Source organism: Schistocerca gregaria, chromosome 8 (assembly GCF_023897955.1).
Source record: "Schistocerca gregaria isolate iqSchGreg1 chromosome 8, iqSchGreg1.2, whole genome shotgun sequence".
NCBI lineage: Eukaryota > Metazoa > Arthropoda > Insecta > Orthoptera > Acrididae > Schistocerca > Schistocerca gregaria.
In genome coordinates this window covers 8866321-8884357 of record NC_064927.1, presented here as the reverse complement: position 1 = coordinate 8884357, position 18037 = coordinate 8866321, and the positions used below count along the sequence as shown (strand labels likewise).

Here is an 18037-nt window from a genome sequence, read left to right as displayed (position 1 = left end):
GAACACAAATACCCCAATCATCGCTGGCCAGTGATATGGAAAAACATACATAGCCGTGATTTACCAACGTCAGTGAAAGCCTCTTGGTACAGGGTCGTGAACCGTAAAATAAGTACCAATTCACGACATCATGCTCTACATTTGGCTGACTCACCTTTGTGCCTTACGTGCAACTTGCCTGATACTGATGAACATCGTTTTCTGTGCACCACTGTCCAAGCAGTTTGGCCATGCATTCGCCGAAAACTGGCTACGATTATGAGGACTTCCCAGCTTTGTATTAAACCTGAAGATTTCCTGTATCCGGATTCAGTGCCGTACCCGAACACCAAACGGATCTCTGTCAATTGGTTGAAGGGACATTATGTTCATTATTTACAGACGCAAGGACCCAAGAGTGAGGCGGCGTTCTGTCTTTACCTGGCATTACAGTTTCACATACTTTCACAGACGAGACATTACAGGAAACGATATGCGAATTTTTTAGAAGTCGTTCTTCGATGAAAGAAGTATTTTTTTTTTCTTTCCTTCATTCTACATTGCTTTGTTTTTTTTCTTTTCTTCTTCAAATGTCACAGTGACGTATACTGAACAGTGATACGACAAGGACTATTTTATTTTCTTCTGTTTTTCTAGAGGACCAGAGTTCCTTGTTTCATTTTCTATTAAAAAAAAAAACAAAAAATAAAGATAAATAAATAAATTATAATAAAAAATTAACAATTATAAAAGTTGATAAACAAACCAACAACACAACGAAAGCACTAAAAAGAACAACAAACAACAGAAAGAGTGTTGCAGACCAGAAGTAGGGGATTGCTGCCTGGGGTGAAGTACGGTGGGGACTTCGTGGGCCCTCTCGCCGCTACGGTAGCCGTGAAGGCCCAGGACAAATCTCTGAACATGGAATACAACACACGCACAAAAAAAAAAAAAGTGGTAGAGCACTGATCTAGTAAAGAAAGGGTCATGAGTTCCATCCTCAAAGGAGGAAGTCGAATTTTGGTAATCAGTTGCGCGTCGTGGCCGTATAGCAAACAGTATCTGTGATGACGAGCAATTAGCGACATGCTTTTTATTAAGAATTACTCTCAGATGTGATTAAGGCGAATGGCGCAGATAAAGCCTTTGCAAAGCGGTACAGCATAAGGTGGGACGAGTCAGTCTGAATTACATTTTATAGATGTATTTCTCACATATGTCAGAGCCTCTCGCCGTCGTCGTCGTCGTCGTCGTCGCCGCTTCTGCAGAAGTAGGGTATGGCCATCGTAGCAAATGCGGCGAGGGACGACCTGCCTTCCATTCCGAATGCACAAAGTGTGTGGTCTTGTTTCCCAGTCTATATTTGGTCGGTCACGTAAGAGGTTGAATGTAACGAATGGGTGGGAAATAGCAAGGGGCAGCGGCTGTGTAGAACGAAAACACAAATCATCAGGGGTGTGAGCGTTTCGAGATGAGTCATATACAAGTTGCACTTGGTCGTCAGTGACTGTGTGGCCAAATGGATAAGGCGTCGGACTTCAGATCTGAAGATTACAGGTTCGAATGCTGTCACGCTCGTGTTTTATCAGTTCTGAAAAAGAAACATATCGTTTTAATGTAGCAATTGAGCAGTACGAAACCGTCTGAATGTTGCTGTTGACCATTTTCTGCTTGGAGATGCTCTTGAGCTTGAAACACACACAACAAGACCGGTGATAACTAGCGAAATGGTCGGCAGAGTGCCGTCACCGCGAGTCTTCACTGGCACTGGCACATCTATAACAACGTCGGAGAGTAACTCGTTCGCCTTTTGAGTCACATCAAGCATGAGTGTTAATTTTGACGCCACTAGCTCTGCATTTTGTCATGCAATTCCTTTACCTCTCAGAAACGATTATGAAATAAAAGTGAAGTACGTGACGAGTGTGGCGTTAGGAAAACATAAGGCAGCATGGAGAGATTCTGTATGGGACCACCCAACCCAAACGAGTACTGTGTGACGTGCTTCCCGGCAAGTGTTCACGGAAGCAGCCCGGCTAGTTCAGTCGGTATCGAATGAGACTCTTAATCTCAGGGTCGTGGGTTCGAGCCCCACGCTGTGCGGAACGGAATTTTGTTCCGCTGTATATGTAAATTACCGTTTTTCTGACTAACGTGATGTAAAGGAAATAGCAACTTTAAACTTTGCCTACGTCTCTGTCAGTCGCAAGGAAACTGTATTTGAAGGTGAAGGTGATTTTGTAGACACGTGTGAAAGACATGTTCTGAAATTCTAGTGTTGTTGTTTGGAGAGCACATCGGTTATGTGTCAGATGTGTAGCCAAGCAGTAATGGGTCGCCATAGCTGCAAATATTAGTCGGTAATAGGAAGTGTTGTCAGCTGAAGTCTGAGCATGAGACTCTTAACATTTTGGTGGTGGGTTCGAGCCCCACGCTGGGCGGAACGGAATTTTGTTCCGCTGCAGATGTAAATTACAGTTTTTCTGATTAACGTGATGTAATGGAAATAGCAACTATAAACTTTGCCTACGTCTCTGTCAGTCGCAAGGAAACTGTATTTGAAGGTGAAGGTGATTTTGTAGACACGTGTGAAAGACATGTTCTGAAATGCAAGTGTTGTTGTTTGGAGAGCACATCGGTTACGTGTCAGATGTGTAGACAAGCAGTAATGGGTCGCCATAGCTGCAAATATTAGTCGGTAATATGAAGTGTTGTCAGCTGAAGTTTGAGGATCCAGACGACCGTAAGGACGAAGTACGCAAAAGTACCGCTAGGCCGCGCCTTTTTAGCTCAGTGGTAGAGCACTGGTCTAGTAAACCAAGGGTCGTGAGTTCCATCTTCAAAGTAGGAAATCGAATTTTGGAAATCAGTTGCGCGTCGTGGCCGTATAGCAAACAGTATCTGTGATGACGAACAATTAGCGACATGCCTTTTATTAAGAATTACTCTCAGATGTGATTAAGGCGAATGGCGCAGGTAAAGCCTTTGCCAAAGCGGTACAGTATAAGGTGGGACGAGGCAGTCTGAATTACATTTTATAGATATATTTCTCACATATGTCAGAGCCTCTCGCCGTCGTCGTCGTCGTCGTCGTCGTCGTCATCGACGACGCCGCCGCTTCTGAAGAAGTAGCAAATGGCCATCGTGTCAAATGCGGCGAGGCACGCCCTGCCTTCGATTCCGTATGCACAAAGTGTGTGGTCTTGTTTCCCAGTCTATATTTGTTCGGTCACGTAAGAGGTTGAATGTAACGAATGGGTTGGAAATAGCAAGGGGCAGCGGCTGTGTAGAACGAAAACACGTATCATCAGGGGTGTGAGCGTTTCGAGATGAGTCATAACAAAGTTTGCACTTGGTCGTCAGTGACTGTGTGTGGAAAAACGCCCAATGTGCAGTTCTGTTGATGATTTTCGGCCGCTTACTTTACTGAACAGTGACTACAAAATTTTAGTACGTATTATTTCTAATAGATTGAAAATGTTGATAAATACTGTCATTGGTCAGTACCAGACCAGTGGAGGTGTCGGTAGGACGATCTTCCAAAATTTGTCTCAATACAGGGACGTCATAGCCATTGCAGATGCGTGCAAGATACGGTGTGCGCTAGTTTCCCTTGACTTTTCAAAGGCATTCGACAGAGTAAACCATCAGTTTCTCATCCGGACGATGCATGCCATGGGATTTCCACTACGTTTTATCAATCTTATACATGAGCTCCTTCGTAAAGGAGTAACTCGACTCATGGTGAATGGCCAGCTGAGCGCATCGATTAATATTACTAATTCAGTGCGACAGGGATGCCCTATGTCAATGGCCTTGTTTGCCATTGCCATTGAGCCTTTGCTTGTCACCTTGACACAGCGTCTACAAGGATTAACCATCCACGGCTTTAAGATTGTTTGTACTGCATATGCGGATGACGTCGGATTTTTGTTCATGGACGAAGGTGAAGTCGAGGAAGCCCTTCAGATCGTCAAAAACTACGAACTTGTTGCGGGTGCGAAGATGAATGCCAGGAAATCTGGCATTATGAACATAGGACGCGGCATCTCGCTGCACCATCACGGTCAGTTGCAACTACTTTCTAAAATGAAATGCCTTGGTATTGAGTACAGGAGCAACATACAGCACACAATTGCGGTGAACTATAGGAATCTCCTGGCAAGTATGCGTGCTTGCATGCAGACCCACTACCTAAGGAGCCTTGATGAACTGCAGAAAGTCACCTTCGCTAATGTCTACCTCACCTCAAAGATTAACTACGTTGCACAAGTACTGCCCATGCCACAGGAGACAGCGAAGCGTATGATGTCCGCTCTAGGCCATTTTGTCACACGTGGACACATTTTTAAAGTCAAGTACGATACGCTCACTCTCTCCACGACCGATGGAGGCTTAAATTTAACAGATGTTCTTTCCAAGTCACGAGCTTTGTACGTATGCACCACCTACAAACGGTGGAGGTCGTTACCGAACAGTCTAACGGCTCACTTGTTAACCGAAATAGCGCCGGCCTGCCTGCAGCCTCCCGTCTCTGTTCAACATATTCCGCCTGCGCTGACTCACTTTAAGAGCTTTTTCATTGAGTTCAGTTACGTACGGTCAACTCTCCCAGAAAATGAGCTTTCCGTGGTGAAGTTAGTTTATAATAAACTACTGGCAACCAAGAACAGGAACAACATCGAACACAAATACCCCAATCATCGCTGGCCAGTGATATGGAAAAACATACATAGCCGTGATTTACCAACGTCAGTGAAAGCCTCTTGGTACAGGGTCGTGAACCGTAAAATAAGTACCAATTCACGACATCATGCTCTACATTTGGCTGACTCACCTTTGTGCCTTACGTGCAACTTGCCTGATACTGATGAACATCGTTTTCTGTGCACCACTGTCCAAGCAGTTTGGCCATGCATTCGCCGAAAACTGGCTACGATTATGAGGACTTCCCAGCTTTGTATTAAACCTGAAGATTTCCTGTATCCGGATTCAGTGCCGTACCCGAACACCAAACGGAACTCTGTCAATTGGTTGAAGGGTCATTATGTTCATTATTTACAGACGCAAGGACCCAAGAGTGAGGCGGCGTTCTGTCTTTACCTGGCATTACAGTTTCACATACTTTCGCAGACGAGACATTACAGGAAACGATATGCGAATTTTCTACATTGCTTTGTTTTTTTTCTTTTCTTCTTCAAATGTCACAGTGACGTATACTGAACAGTGATACGACAAGGACTATTTTATTTTCTTCTGTTTTTCTAGAGGACCAGAGTTCCTTGTTTCATTTTCTATTAAAAAAAAAACAAAAAAAATAAAGATAAATAAATAAATTATAATAAAAAATTAACAATTATAAAAGTTGATAAACAAACCAACAACACAACGAAAGCACTAAAAAGAACAACAAACAACAGAAAGAGTGTTGCAGACCAGAAGTAGGGGATTGCTGCCTGGGGTGAAGTACGGTGGGGACTTCGTGGGCCCTCTCGCCGCTACGGTAGCCGTGAAGGCCCAGGACAAATCTCTGAACATGGAATACAACACACGCACAAAAAAAAAAAAAAAGTGGTAGAGCACTGATCTAGTAAAGAAAGGGTCATGAGTTCCATCCTCAAAGGAGGAAGTCGAATTTTGGAAATCAGTTGCGCGTCGTGGCCGTATAGCAAACAGTATCTGTGATGACGAGCAATTAGCGACATGCTTTTTATTAAGAATTACTCTCAGATGTGATTAAGGCGAATGGCGCAGATAAAGCCTTTGCAAAGCGGTACAGCATAAGGTGGGACGAGTCAGTCTGAATTACATTTTATAGATGTATTTCTCACATATGTCAGAGCCTCTCGCCGTCGTCGTCGTCGTCGTCGTCGTCGCCGCTTCTGCAGAAGTAGGGTATGGCCATCGTAGGAAATGCGGCGAGGGACGACCTGCCTTCCATTCCGAATGCACAAAGTGTGTGGTCTTGTTTCCCAGTCTATATTTGGTCGGTCACGTAAGAGGTTGAATGTAACGAATGGGTGGGAAATAGCAAGGGGCAGCGGCTGTGTAGAACGAAAACACAAATCATCAGGGGTGTGAGCGTTTCGAGATGAGTCATATACAAGTTGCACTTGGTCGTCAGTGACTGTGTGGCCAAATGGATAAGGCGTTGGACTTCAGATCTGAAGATTACAGGTTCGAATGCTGTCACGCTCGTGTTTTATCAGTTCTGAAAAAGAAACATATCGTTTTAATGTAGCAATTGAGCAGTACGAAACCGTGTGAATGTTGCTGTTGACCATTTTCTGCTTGGAGATGCTCTTGAGCTTGAAACTCACCCAACAAGACCGGTGATAACTAGCGAAATGGTCGGCAGAGTGCCGTCACCGCGAGTCTTCACTGGCACTGGCACATCTATAACAACGTCGGAGAGTAACTCGTTCGCCTTTTGAGTCACATCAAGCATGAGTGTTAATTTTGACGCCACTAGCTCTGCATTTCTTCATGCAATTCCTTTACCTCTCAGAAACGATTATGAAATAAAAGTGAAGTACGTGACGAGTGTGGCGTTAGGAAAACATAAGGCAGCATGGAGAGATTCTGTATGGGACCACCCAACCCAAACGAGTACTGTGTGACGTGCTTCCCGGCAAGTATTCACGGAAGCAGCCCGGCTAGTTCAGTCGGTAGAGAATGAGACTCTTAATCTCAGGGTCGTGTGTTCGAGCCCCACGCTGGGCGGAACGGAATTTTGTTCCGCTGTAGATGTAAATTACCGTTTTTCTGACTAACGTGATGTAATGGAAATAGCAACTTTAAACTTTGCCTACGTCTCTGTCAGTCGCAAGGAAACTGTACTTGAAGGTGAAGGTGATTTTGTAGACACGTGTGAAAGACATGTTCTGAAATGCAAGTGTTGTTGTTTGGAGAGCACATCGGTTATGTGTCAGATGTGTAGCCAAGCAGTAATGGGTCGCCATAGCTGCAAATATTAGTCGGTAATATGAAGTGTTGTCAGCTGAAGTCTGAGCATGAGACTCTTAACATTTTGGTCGTGGGTTCGAGCCCCACGCTGGGCGGAACGGAATTTTGTTCCGCTGCAGATGTAAATTACCGTTTTTCTGAGTAACGTGATGTAATGTAAATAGCAACTTTAAACTTTGCCTACGTCTCTGTCAGTCGCAAGGAAACTGTATTTGAAGGTGAAGGTGATTTTGTAGACACGTGTGAAAGACATGTTCTGAAATGCAAGTGTTGTTGTTTGGAGAGCACATCGGTTACGTGTCAGATGTGTAGCCAAGCAGTAATGGGTCGCCATAGCTGCAAATATTAGTCGGTAATATGAAGTGTTGTCAGCTGAAGCCTGATGATCCAGACGACCGTAAGGACGAAGTACGCAAAAGCATCGCTAGGCCGCACCCCTTTAGCTCAGTGGTAGAGCAGTGGACTAGTAAACCAAGGGTCGTGAGTTCCATCCTCAAAGGAAGAAGTCGAATTTTGGAAATCAGTTGCGCGTCGTGGCCGTATAGCAAACAGTATCTGTGATGACGAACAATTAGCGACATCCCTTTTATTAAGAATTACTCTCAGATGTGATTAAGGCGAATGGCGCAGATAAAGCCTTTGCCAAAGCGGTACAGCATAAGGTGGGACGAGGCAGTCTGAATTACATTTTATAGATGTATTTCTCACATATGTCAGAGTCTCTCGCGGTCGTCGTCGTCGTCGCCGCCGCCGCTTCTGCAGAAGTAGCAAATGGCCATCGTGGCAAATGCAGCGAGGCACGCCCTGCCTTCGATTCCGTATGCGCAAAGTGTGTGGTCTTGTTTCCCAGTCTATATTTGGTCGGTCACGTAACAGGTTGAATGTAACGAATGGGTGGGAAAGAGCAAGGGCAGCGGCTGTGTAGAGCGAAAACACAAATTATCAGGGGTGTGAGCGTTTCGAGATGAGTCATATACAAGTTGCACTTGGTCGTCAGTGACTGTGTGGCCTAATGGATAAGGGGTCGGACTTCGGATCTGAAGAATACAGGTTCGAATGCTGTCACGCTCGTGTTTTATCAGTTCTGAAAAAGAAACATACCGTTTTAATGTAGCATTTGAGCAGTACGAAACCGTCTGAATGTTGCTGTTGACCATTTTCTGCTTGGAGATGCTCTTGAGCTTGAAACACACACTACAAGACCCGTGTTAACTAGCGAAATGGTCGGCAGAGTGCCGTCACCGCGAGTTTCCACTGGCACTTGCACATCTAAAACAACGTCGGAAAGTAACTCGTTCGCCTTTTGAGTCACATCAAGTATGAGTGTTAATTTTGACGCCACTAGCTCTGCAGGTTGTCATGCAATTTCTTTACCTCTCAGAAATGATTATGAAATAAAAGTGAAGTACGTGACGAGTGTGACGTTAGGAAAACATTAGGCAGCATGGAGAGATTCTGTATGGGACCACCCAACCCAAACGAGTACTGTGTGACGTGCTGCCCGGCAAGTATTCACCGAAGCAGCCTGGCTAGCTCAGTCGGTAGAGAATGAGACTTTTAATCTCAGGGTCGTGTGTTCGAGCCCCACGCTGGGCGGAACGGAATTTTGTTCCACTGCAGATGTAAATTACCGTTTTTCTGATTAACGTGATGTAATGGAAATAGCAACTTTAAACATTGCCTACGTCTCTGTCAGTCGCAAGGAAACTGTATTTGAAGGTGAAGGTGATTTTCTAGACATGTGTGAAAGACATGTTCTGAAATGCAAGTGTTGTTGTTTGGAGAGGACATCGGTTACGTGTCAGATGTGTAGCCAAGCAGTAATGGGTCGCCATAGCTGCAAATATTAGTCGGTAATATGAAGTGTTGTCAGCTGAAGTCTGATGATCCAGACGACCGTAAGGACGAAGTACGCAAAAGTACCGCTAGGCCGCGCCTCTTTAGCTCAGTGGTAGAGCACTGGACTAGTAAACCAAGGGTCGTGAGTTCCATCCTCAAAGGAAGAAGTCGAATTTTGAAAATCAGTTGCGCGTTGTGGCCGTATAGCAAACAGTATCTGTGATGACGAACAATTAGCGACATGCCTTTTATTAAGAATTACTCTCAGATGTGATTAAGGCGAATGGCGCAGATAAAGCCTTTGCCAAAGCGGTACAGCATAAGGTGGGACGAGGCAGTCTGAATTACATTTTATAGATGTATTTCTCACATATGTCAGAGCCTCTCGCGGTCGTCGTCGTTGCCGCCGCTGCTTCTGCAGAAGTAGCAAATGGCCATCGTTGCAAATGCGCCGAGGCACGCCCTGCCTTCGATTCCGTATGTACAAAGTGTGTGGTCTTGTTTCCCAGTCTATATTTTGTCGGTCACGTAAGAGGTTGAATGTAACGAATGGGTGGGAAAGAGCAAGGGCAGCAGCTGAGTAGAACGAAAACACAAATTATCAGGGGTGTGAGCGTTTCGAGATGAGTCATATACAAGTTGCACTTGGTCGTCAGTGACTGTGTGGCCTAATGGATAAGGCGTCGGACTTCGGATCTGAAGATTACAGGTTCGAATGCTGTCACGCTCGTGTTTTATCAGTTCTGAAAAAGAAACATATCGTTTTAATGTAGCAATTGAGCAGTACGAAACCGTCTGAATGTTGCTGTTGACCATTTTCTGCTTGGAGATGCTCTTGAGCTTGAAACACACACAATAAGACCGGTGAAAACTAGCGAAATGGTCGGCAGAGTGCCGTCACCGCGAGTTTTCACTGGCACTTGCACGTCTATAACAACGTCGGAGAGTAACTCGTTCGCCTTTTGAGTCACATAAGTATGAGTGTTAATTTTGACGCCACTAGCTCTGCAGGTTATCATGCAATTCCTTTACCTCTCAGAAACGATTATGAAATAAAAGTGAAGTACGTGACGAGTGTGGCGTTAGGAAAACATTAGGCAGCATGGAGAGATTCTGTATGGGACCACCCAACCCAAACGAGTACAGTGTGACGTGCTACCAGGCAAGTATTTACCGAAGCAGCCCAGCTAGCTCAGTCAGTAGAGCATGAGACTCATAATCTCACGGTCGTGGGTTCGAGCCCCACGCTGGGCGGAACGGAATTTTGTTCAGCTGCAGATGTAAATTACCGTTTTTCTGATTAACGTGATGTAATGGAAATAGCAACTTTAAACTTTGCCTACGTCTCTATCAGTCGCAAGGAAACTGTATTTGAAGGTGAAGGTGATTTTGTAGACATGTGTGATAGACATGTTCTGAAATGCAATTGTTGTTGTTTGGAGAGCACATCGGTTACGTGTCAGATGTGTAGCCAAGCAGTAATGGGTCGCCATAGCTGCAAATATTAGTCGGTAATCTGAAGTGTTGTCAGCTGAAGTCTGATGATCCAGACGACCGTAAGGACGAAGTACGCAAAAGTATCGCTAGGCCGCGCCCATTTAGCTCAGTGGTAGAGCACCGGACTAGTAAACCAAGGGTCGTGAGTTCCATCCTCAAAGGAAGAAGTCGAATTTTGGAAATCAGTTGCGCGTCGTGGCCGTATAGCAAACAGTATCTGTGATGACGAACAATTACCGTCATGCCTTTTATTAAGAATTACTCTCAGATGTGATTAAGGCGAATGGCGCAGATAAAGCCTTTGCCAAAGCGGTACAGCATAAGGTGGGACGAGGCAGTCTGAATTACATTTTATAGATGTATTTCTCACATATGTCAGAGCCTCTCGCGGTCGTCTTCGTTGCCGCCGCCGCTTCTGCAGAAGTAGCATATGGCCATCGTTGCAAATGCGGCGAGGCACGCCCTGCCTTCGATTCCGTATGCACAAAGTGTGTGGTCTTGTTTCCCAGTCTATATTTGGTCGGTCACGTAAGAGGTTGAATGTAACGAATGGGTGGGAAAGAGCAAGGGCAGCGGCTGTGTAGAACGAAAACACAAATTATCAGGGGTGTGAGCGTTTCGAGATGAGTCATATACAAGTTGCACTTGGTCGTCAGTGACTGTGTGGCCGAATGGATAAGGCGTCGGACTTCGGATCTGAAGATTACAGGTTCGAATGCTGTCACGCTCGTGTTTTATCAGTTCTGAAAAAGAAACATACCGTTTTAATGTAGCATTTGAGCAGTACGAAACTGTCTGAATGTTGCTGTTGACCATTTTCTACTTGTAGATGCTCTTGAGCTTGAAACACACACTACAAGACCGGTGTTAACTAGCGAAATGGTCGGCAGAGTGCCGTCACCGCGAGTTTCCACTGGCACTTGCAAATCTAAAACAACGTCGGAAAGTAGCTCGTTCGCCTTTTGAGTCACATCAAGTATGAGTGTTAATTTTGACGCCACTAGCTCTGCAGGTTGTCATGCAATTCCTTTACCTCTCAGAAATGATTATGAAATAAAAGTGAAGTACGTGACGAGTGTGACGTTAGGAAAACATTAGGCAGCATGGAGAGATTCTGTATGGGACCACCCAACCCAAACGAGTACTGTGTGACGTTCTGCCCGGCAAGTAACACCGAAGCGGCCCGCCTAGCTCAGTCGGTAGAGTATGAGACTCTTAATCTCAGGGTCGTGGGTTCGAGCCCCACGCTGGGTGGAACGGAATTTTGTTCCGCTGCAGATGTAAATTACCGTTTTTCTGATTAACGTGATGTAATGGAAATAGCAACTATAAACTTTGCCTACGTCTCTGTCAGTCACAAGGAAACTGTATTTGAAGGTGAAGGTGATTTTGTAGACCTGTGTGAAAGACATGTTCTGAAATGCAAGTGTTGTTGTTTGGAGAGGACATCGGTTACGTGTCAGATGTGTAGCCAAGCAGTAATGGGTCGCCATAGCTGCAAATATTAGTCGGTAATATGAAGTGTTGTCAGCTGAAGTCTGATGATCCAGACGACCGTAAGGACGAAGTACGCAAAAGCATCGCTGGCCGCGCCCATTTAGCTCAGTGGTAGAGCACTGGACTAGTAAACCAAGGGTCGTGAGTTCCATCCTCAAAGGAAGAACTTGAATTTTGGAAATCAGTTGCGCGTCGTGGCCGTATAGCAAACAGTATCTGTGATGACGAACAATTAGCGACATGCCTTTTATTAAGAATTACTCTCAGATGTGATTAAGGCGAATGGCGCAGATAAAGCCTTTGCCAAAGCGGTACAGCATAAGGTGGGACGAGGCAGTCTGAATTACATTTTATAGATGTATTTCTCACATATGTCAGAGCCTCTCGCGGTCGTCGTCGTCGTCGTCGTCGCCGCCGCCGCTTCTGCAGAAGTAGCAAATGGCCATCGTGGCAAATGCGTCGAGGCACGCCCTGCCTTCGATTCTGTATGCACAAAGTGTGTGGTCTTGTTTCCCAGTCTATATTTGGTCGGTCACGTAAGAGGTTGAATGTAACGAATGGGTGGGAAAGAGCAAGGGCAGCGGCTGTGTAGAACGAAAACACAAATTATCAGGGGTGTGAGCGTTTCGAGATGAGTCATATACAAGTTGCACTTGGTCGTCAGTGACTGTGTGGCCTAATGGATAAGGCGTCGGACTTCGGATCTGAAGCTTACAGGTTCGAATGCTGTCACGCTCGTGTTTTATCAGTTCTGAAAAAGAAACATACCGTTTTCATGTAGCATTTGAGCAGTACGAAACCGTCTGAATGTTGCTGTTGACCATTTTCTGCTTGGAGATGCTCTTGAGCTTGAAACACACACTACAAGACCGGTGTTAACTAGCGAAATGGTCGGCAGAGTGCCGTCACCGCAAGTTTCCACTGGCACTTGCACATCTTAAACATCGTCGGAAAGTAACTCGTTCGCCTTTTCAGTCACATCAAGTATGAGTGTTAATTTTGACGCCACTAGCTCTGCAGGTTGTCATGCAATTCCTTTACCTCTCAGAAATGATTATGAAATAAAAGTGAAGTACGTGACGAGTGTGACGTTAGGAAAACATTAGGCAGCATGGAGAGATTCTGTATGGGACCACCCAACCCAAACGAGAACTGTGTGACGTGCTGCCCGGCAAGTATTCACCGAAGCAGCCCGGCTAGCTCAGTCGGTAGAGCATGGGATTCTTAATCTCAGGGTCGTGGGTTCGAGCCCCTCGCTGGGCGGAACGGAATTTTGTTCCGCTGCAGATGTAAATTACCGTTTTTCTGATTAACGTGATGTAATGGATATAGCACCTATAAACGTTGCCTACGTCTCTGTCAGTCACAAGGAAACTGTATTTGAAGGTGAAGGTGATTTTGTAGACCTGTGTGAAAGACCTGTTCTGAAATGCAAGTGTTGTTGTTTGGAGAGGACATCGGTTACGTGTCAGATGTGTAGCCAAGCAGTAATGGGTCGCCATAGCTGCAAATATTAGTCGGTAATATGAAGTGTTGTCAGCTGAAGTCTGATGATCCAGACGACCGTAAGGATGAAGTACGCAAAAGTACCGCTAGGCCGCGCCTCTTTAGCTCAGTGGTAGAGCACTGGCCTAGTAAAACAAGGGTCGTGAGTTCCATCCTCAAAGGAAGAAGTCGAATTTTGGAAATCAGTTGCGCGTCGTGGCCGTATAGCTAACAGTATCTGTGATGACGAACAATTACGGACATGCCTTTTATTAAGAATTACTCTCAGATGTGATTAAGACGAATGGCGCAGATAAAGCCTTTGCCAAAGCGGTACAGCATAAGGTTGGACGAGGTGGTCTGAATTACATTTTATAGATGTATTTCTCACATATGTCAGAGCCTCTCGCGGTCGTCGTCGTCGTCGTCGTCGTCGTCGCCGCCGCCGCTTCTGCAGAAGTAGCAAATGGCCATCGTTGCAAATGCGGCGAAGCACGCCCTGCCTTCGATTCCGTATGCACAAAGTGTGTGGTCTTGTTTCCCAGTCTATATTTGGTCGGTCACGTAAGAGGTTGAATGTAACGAATGGGTGGGAATGAGCAAGGGCAGCGGCTGTGTAGAACGAAAACACAAATTATCAGGGGTGTGAGCGTTTCGAGATGAGTCATATACAAGTTGCACTTCGTCGCCAGTGACTGTGTGGCCTAATGGATAAGGCGTCGGACTTCGGATCTGAAGATTACAGGTTCGAATGCTGTCACGCTCATGTTTTATCAGTTCTGAAAGAGAAACATACCGTGTTCATGTAGCATTTGAGCAGTACGAAACCGTCTGAATGTTGCTGTTGACCATTTTCTGCTTGGAGATGCTCTTGAGCTTGAAACACACACTACAAGACCGGTGTTAACTAGCGAAATGGTCGGCAGAGTGCCGTCACCGCGAGTTTCCACTGGCACTTGCACATCTAAAACAACGTCGGAAAGTAACTCGTTCGCCTTTTGAGTCACATCAAGTATGAGTGTTAATTTTGACGCCACTAGCTCTGCAGGTTGTCATGCAATTCCTTTACCTCTCAGAAATGATTATAAAATAAAAGTGAAGTACGTGACGAGTGTGACGTTAGGAAAACATTAGGCAGCATGGAGAGATTCTGTATGGGACCACCCAACCCAAACGAGTACTGTGTGACGTGCTGCCCGGCAAGTATTCACCCAAGCAGCACGGCTAGCTCAGTCGTAGAGCATGAGACTCTTAATCACAGGGTTGTGGGTTCGAGCCCCACGCTGGGCGGAACGGAATTTTGTTCCGCTGCAGATGTAAATTACTGTTTTTCTGATTAACGTGATGTAATGGAAATAGCAACTTTAAACTTTGCCCACGTCTCTGTCAGTCGCAAGGAAACTGTATTTGAAGGTGAAGGTGATTTTGAAGACATGTGTGAAAGACATGTTCTGAAATGCAAGTGTTCTTGTTTGGAGAGGACATCGGTTACGTGTCAGATGTGTAGCCAAGCAGTAATGGGTCGCCATAGCTGCAAATATTAGTCGGTAATATGAAGTGTTGTCAGCTGAAGTCTGATGATCCAGACGACCGTAAGGACGAAGTACGCAAAAGTACCGCTAGGCCGCGCCTCTTTAGCTCAGTGGTAGAGCACTGGTCTAGTAAACCAAGTGTCGTGAGTTCCATCCTCAAAGGAAGAAGTCGAATTTTGGAAATCAGTTGCGCGTCGTGGCCGTATAGCAAACAGTACCTGTGATGACGAACAAGTAGCGACATGCCTTTTATTATGAACTACTCTCAGATGTGATTAAGGCGAATGGCGCAGATAAAGCCTTTGCCAAAGCGGTACAGCATAAGGTGGGACGAGGCAGTCTGAATTACATTTTATAGATGTATTTCTCACATATGTCAGAGCCTCTCGCGGTCGTCGTCGTTGCCGCCGCCGCTTCTGCAGAAGTAGCAAATGGCCATTGTTGCAAATGCGGCGAGGCACGCCCTGCCTTCGATTCCGTATGCACAAAGGGTGTGGTCTTGTTTCCCAGTCTATATTTGGTCGGTCACGTAAGAGGTTGAATGTAACGAATGGGTGGGAATGAGCAAGGGCAGCGGCTGTGTAGAACGAAAACACAAATTATCAGGGGTGTGAGCGTTTCGAGATGAGTCATATACAAGTTGCACTTCGTCGCCAGTGACTGTGTGGCCTAATGGATAAGGCGTCGGACTTCGGATCTGAAGATTACAGGTTCGAATGCTGTCACGCTCGTGTTTTATCAGTTCTGAAAAAGAAACATACCGTTTTCATGTAGCATTTGAGCAGTACGAAACCGTCTGAATGTTGCTGTTGACCATTTTCTGCTTGGAGATGCTCTTGAGCTTGAAACACACACTACAAGACCGGTGTTAACTAGCGAAATGGACGGCAGAGTGCCGTCACCGCGAGTTTCCACTGGCACTTGCACATCTAAAACAACGTCGGAAAGTAACTCGTTCGCCTTTTGAGTCACATCAAGTATGAGTGTTAATTTTGACGCCACTAGCTCTGCAGGTTGTCATGCAATTCCTTTACCTCTCAGAAATGATTATGAAACAAAAGTGAAGTACGTGACATTAGGCAGCATGGAGAGATTCTGTATGGGGCCACCCAACCCAAACGAGTACTGTGTGACGTGCTGCCCGGCAAGTATTCACCGAAGCAGCCCGACTAGCTCAGTCGGTAGAGCATGAGACTCTTAATCACAGGGTCGTGGGTTCGAGCCCCACGCTGAGCGGAACGGAATTTTGTTCCGCTGCAGATGTAAATTACCGTTTTTCTGATTAACGTGATGTAATGGAAATAGCAACTTTAAACTTTGCCTACGTCTCTGTCAGTCGCAAGGATACTGTATTTGAAGGTGAAGGTGATTTTGTAGACATGTGTGAAAGACATGTTCTGAAATGCAAGTGTTGTTGTTTGGAGAGGACATCGGTTACGTGTCAGATGTGTAGCCAAGCAGTAATGGGTCGCCATAGCTGCAAGTATTAGTCGGTAATATGAAGTGTTGTCAGCTGAAGTCTGATGATCCAGACGACCGTAAGGACGAAGTACGCAAAAATACTGCTAGGCCGCGCCTCTTTAGCTCAGTGGTAGAGCACCGGACTAGTAAACCAAGGGTCGTGAGTTCCATCCTCAAAGAAAGAAGTCGAATTTTGAAAATCAGTTGCGCGTCGTGGCCCTATAGCAAACAGTATCTGTGATGACGAACAATTAGCGACATGCCTTTTATTAAGAATTACTCTCAGATGTGATTAAGGCGAATGGCGCAGATAAAGCCTTAGCCAAAGCGGTACAGCATAAGGTGGGACGAGGCAGTCTGAATTACATTTTATAGACGTATTTCTCACATATGTCAGAGCCTCTCGCGGTCGTCGTCGTCGTCGTCGTCGGCGGCGTCGCCGCCGCCGCTTCTGCAAAAGTAGCAAATGGCCATCGTGGCAAATGCGGCGAAGCACGCCCTGCCTTCGATTCCGTATGCACAAAGTGTGTGGTCTTGTTTCCCAGTCTATATTTGGTCGGTCACGGAAGAAGTTGAATGTAACGAATGTGTGGGAAAGAGCAAGGGCAGCGGCTGAGTAGAACGAAAACACAAATTATCAGGGGTGTGAGCGTTTCGAGATGAGTCATATACAAGTTGCACTTGGTCGTCAGTGACTGTGTGGCCTAATGGATAAGGCGTCGGACTTCAGATCTGAAGATTACAGGTTCGAATGCTGTCACGCTCGTGTTTTATCGTTTCTGAATAAGAAACATACCGTTTTAATGTAGCATTTGAGCAGTACGAAACCGTCTGAATGTTGCAGTTGACCATTTTCTGCTTGGAGATGCTCTTGAGCTTGAAACACACACTACAAGACCGGTGTTAACTAGCGAAATGGTCGGCAGAGTGCCGTCACCGCGAGTTTCCGCTAGCACTTGCACATCTAAAACAACGTCGGAAAGTAACTCGTTCGCTTTTTGAGTCACATCAAGTATGAGTGTTAATTTTGACGCCACTAGTTTTGCAGGTTGTCATGGAATTCCTTTACCTCTCAGAAATTATTATAAAATAAAAGTGAAGTACGAGACGAGTGTGACGCTAGGAAAACATTAGGCAGCATGGAGAGATTCTGTATGGGACCACCCAACCCAAACGAGTACTGTGTGACGTGCTGCCCGGCAAGTATTCACCGAAGCAGCCCGACTAGCTCAGTCGGTAGAGCATGAGACTCTTAATCGCAGGGTCGTGGGTTCGAGCCCCACGCTGGGCGGAACGGAATTTCGTTCCGCTGCAGATGTAAATTACCGTTTTTCTGATTAACGTGATGTAATGGAAATAGCAACTTTAAACTTTGCCTACGTCTCTGTCAGTCGCAAGGAAACTGTATTTGAAGGTGAAGGTGATTTTGTAGACATGTGTGAAAGACATGTTCTGAAATGCAAGTGTTGTTGTTTGGAGAGGACATCGGTTACGTGTCAGATGTGTAGCCAAGCAGTAATGGGTCGCCATAGCTGCAAATATTAGTCGGTAATATGAAGTGTTGTCAGCTGAAGTCTGATGATCCAGATGACCGTAAGGACGAAGTACGCAAAAGTACCGCTACGACGCGCCCCTTTAACTCAGTGGTAGAGCACTGGACTAGTAAACCAAGGGTCGTGAGTTCCATCCTCAAAGGAAGAAGTCGAATTTTGGAAATCAGTTGCGCGTCGTGGCCGTATAGCAAACAGTATCTGTGATGACGAACAATTAGCGACATG

General features: G+C 45.7%; 8 non-coding genes across 8 annotated transcripts; all 8 read left to right on the top strand.

Annotated features, from left to right (window-relative positions):
• The first annotated feature begins 6632 nt into the window (after window positions 1-6632).
• Window positions 6633-6705, top strand: Trnak-cuu (transfer RNA lysine (anticodon CUU)). Its single transcript has one exon. It is a non-coding gene; the product is annotated as a tRNA-Lys (tRNA).
• A 1766-nt stretch (window positions 6706-8471) lies between these two features.
• Trnak-uuu (transfer RNA lysine (anticodon UUU)) lies at window positions 8472-8544 on the top strand. The gene has a single exon. It is a non-coding gene; the product is annotated as a tRNA-Lys (tRNA).
• Window positions 8545-9968: 1424 nt separating this feature from the next.
• Trnam-cau (transfer RNA methionine (anticodon CAU)) lies at window positions 9969-10041 on the top strand. The gene has a single exon. It is a non-coding gene; the product is annotated as a tRNA-Met (tRNA).
• Window positions 10042-11465: 1424 nt separating this feature from the next.
• Trnak-cuu (transfer RNA lysine (anticodon CUU)) lies at window positions 11466-11538 on the top strand. Its single transcript has one exon. It is a non-coding gene; the product is annotated as a tRNA-Lys (tRNA).
• Window positions 11539-12971: 1433 nt separating this feature from the next.
• On the top strand, window positions 12972-13044 carry Trnak-cuu (transfer RNA lysine (anticodon CUU)). Its single transcript has one exon. It is a non-coding gene; the product is annotated as a tRNA-Lys (tRNA).
• Window positions 13045-14484: 1440 nt separating this feature from the next.
• Window positions 14485-14556, top strand: Trnak-cuu (transfer RNA lysine (anticodon CUU)). Its single transcript has one exon. It is a non-coding gene; the product is annotated as a tRNA-Lys (tRNA).
• A 1405-nt stretch (window positions 14557-15961) lies between these two features.
• Window positions 15962-16034, top strand: Trnak-cuu (transfer RNA lysine (anticodon CUU)). Its single transcript has one exon. It is a non-coding gene; the product is annotated as a tRNA-Lys (tRNA).
• A 1443-nt stretch (window positions 16035-17477) lies between these two features.
• Trnak-cuu (transfer RNA lysine (anticodon CUU)) lies at window positions 17478-17550 on the top strand. Its single transcript has one exon. It is a non-coding gene; the product is annotated as a tRNA-Lys (tRNA).
• Window positions 17551-18037: the final 487 nt, after the last annotated feature.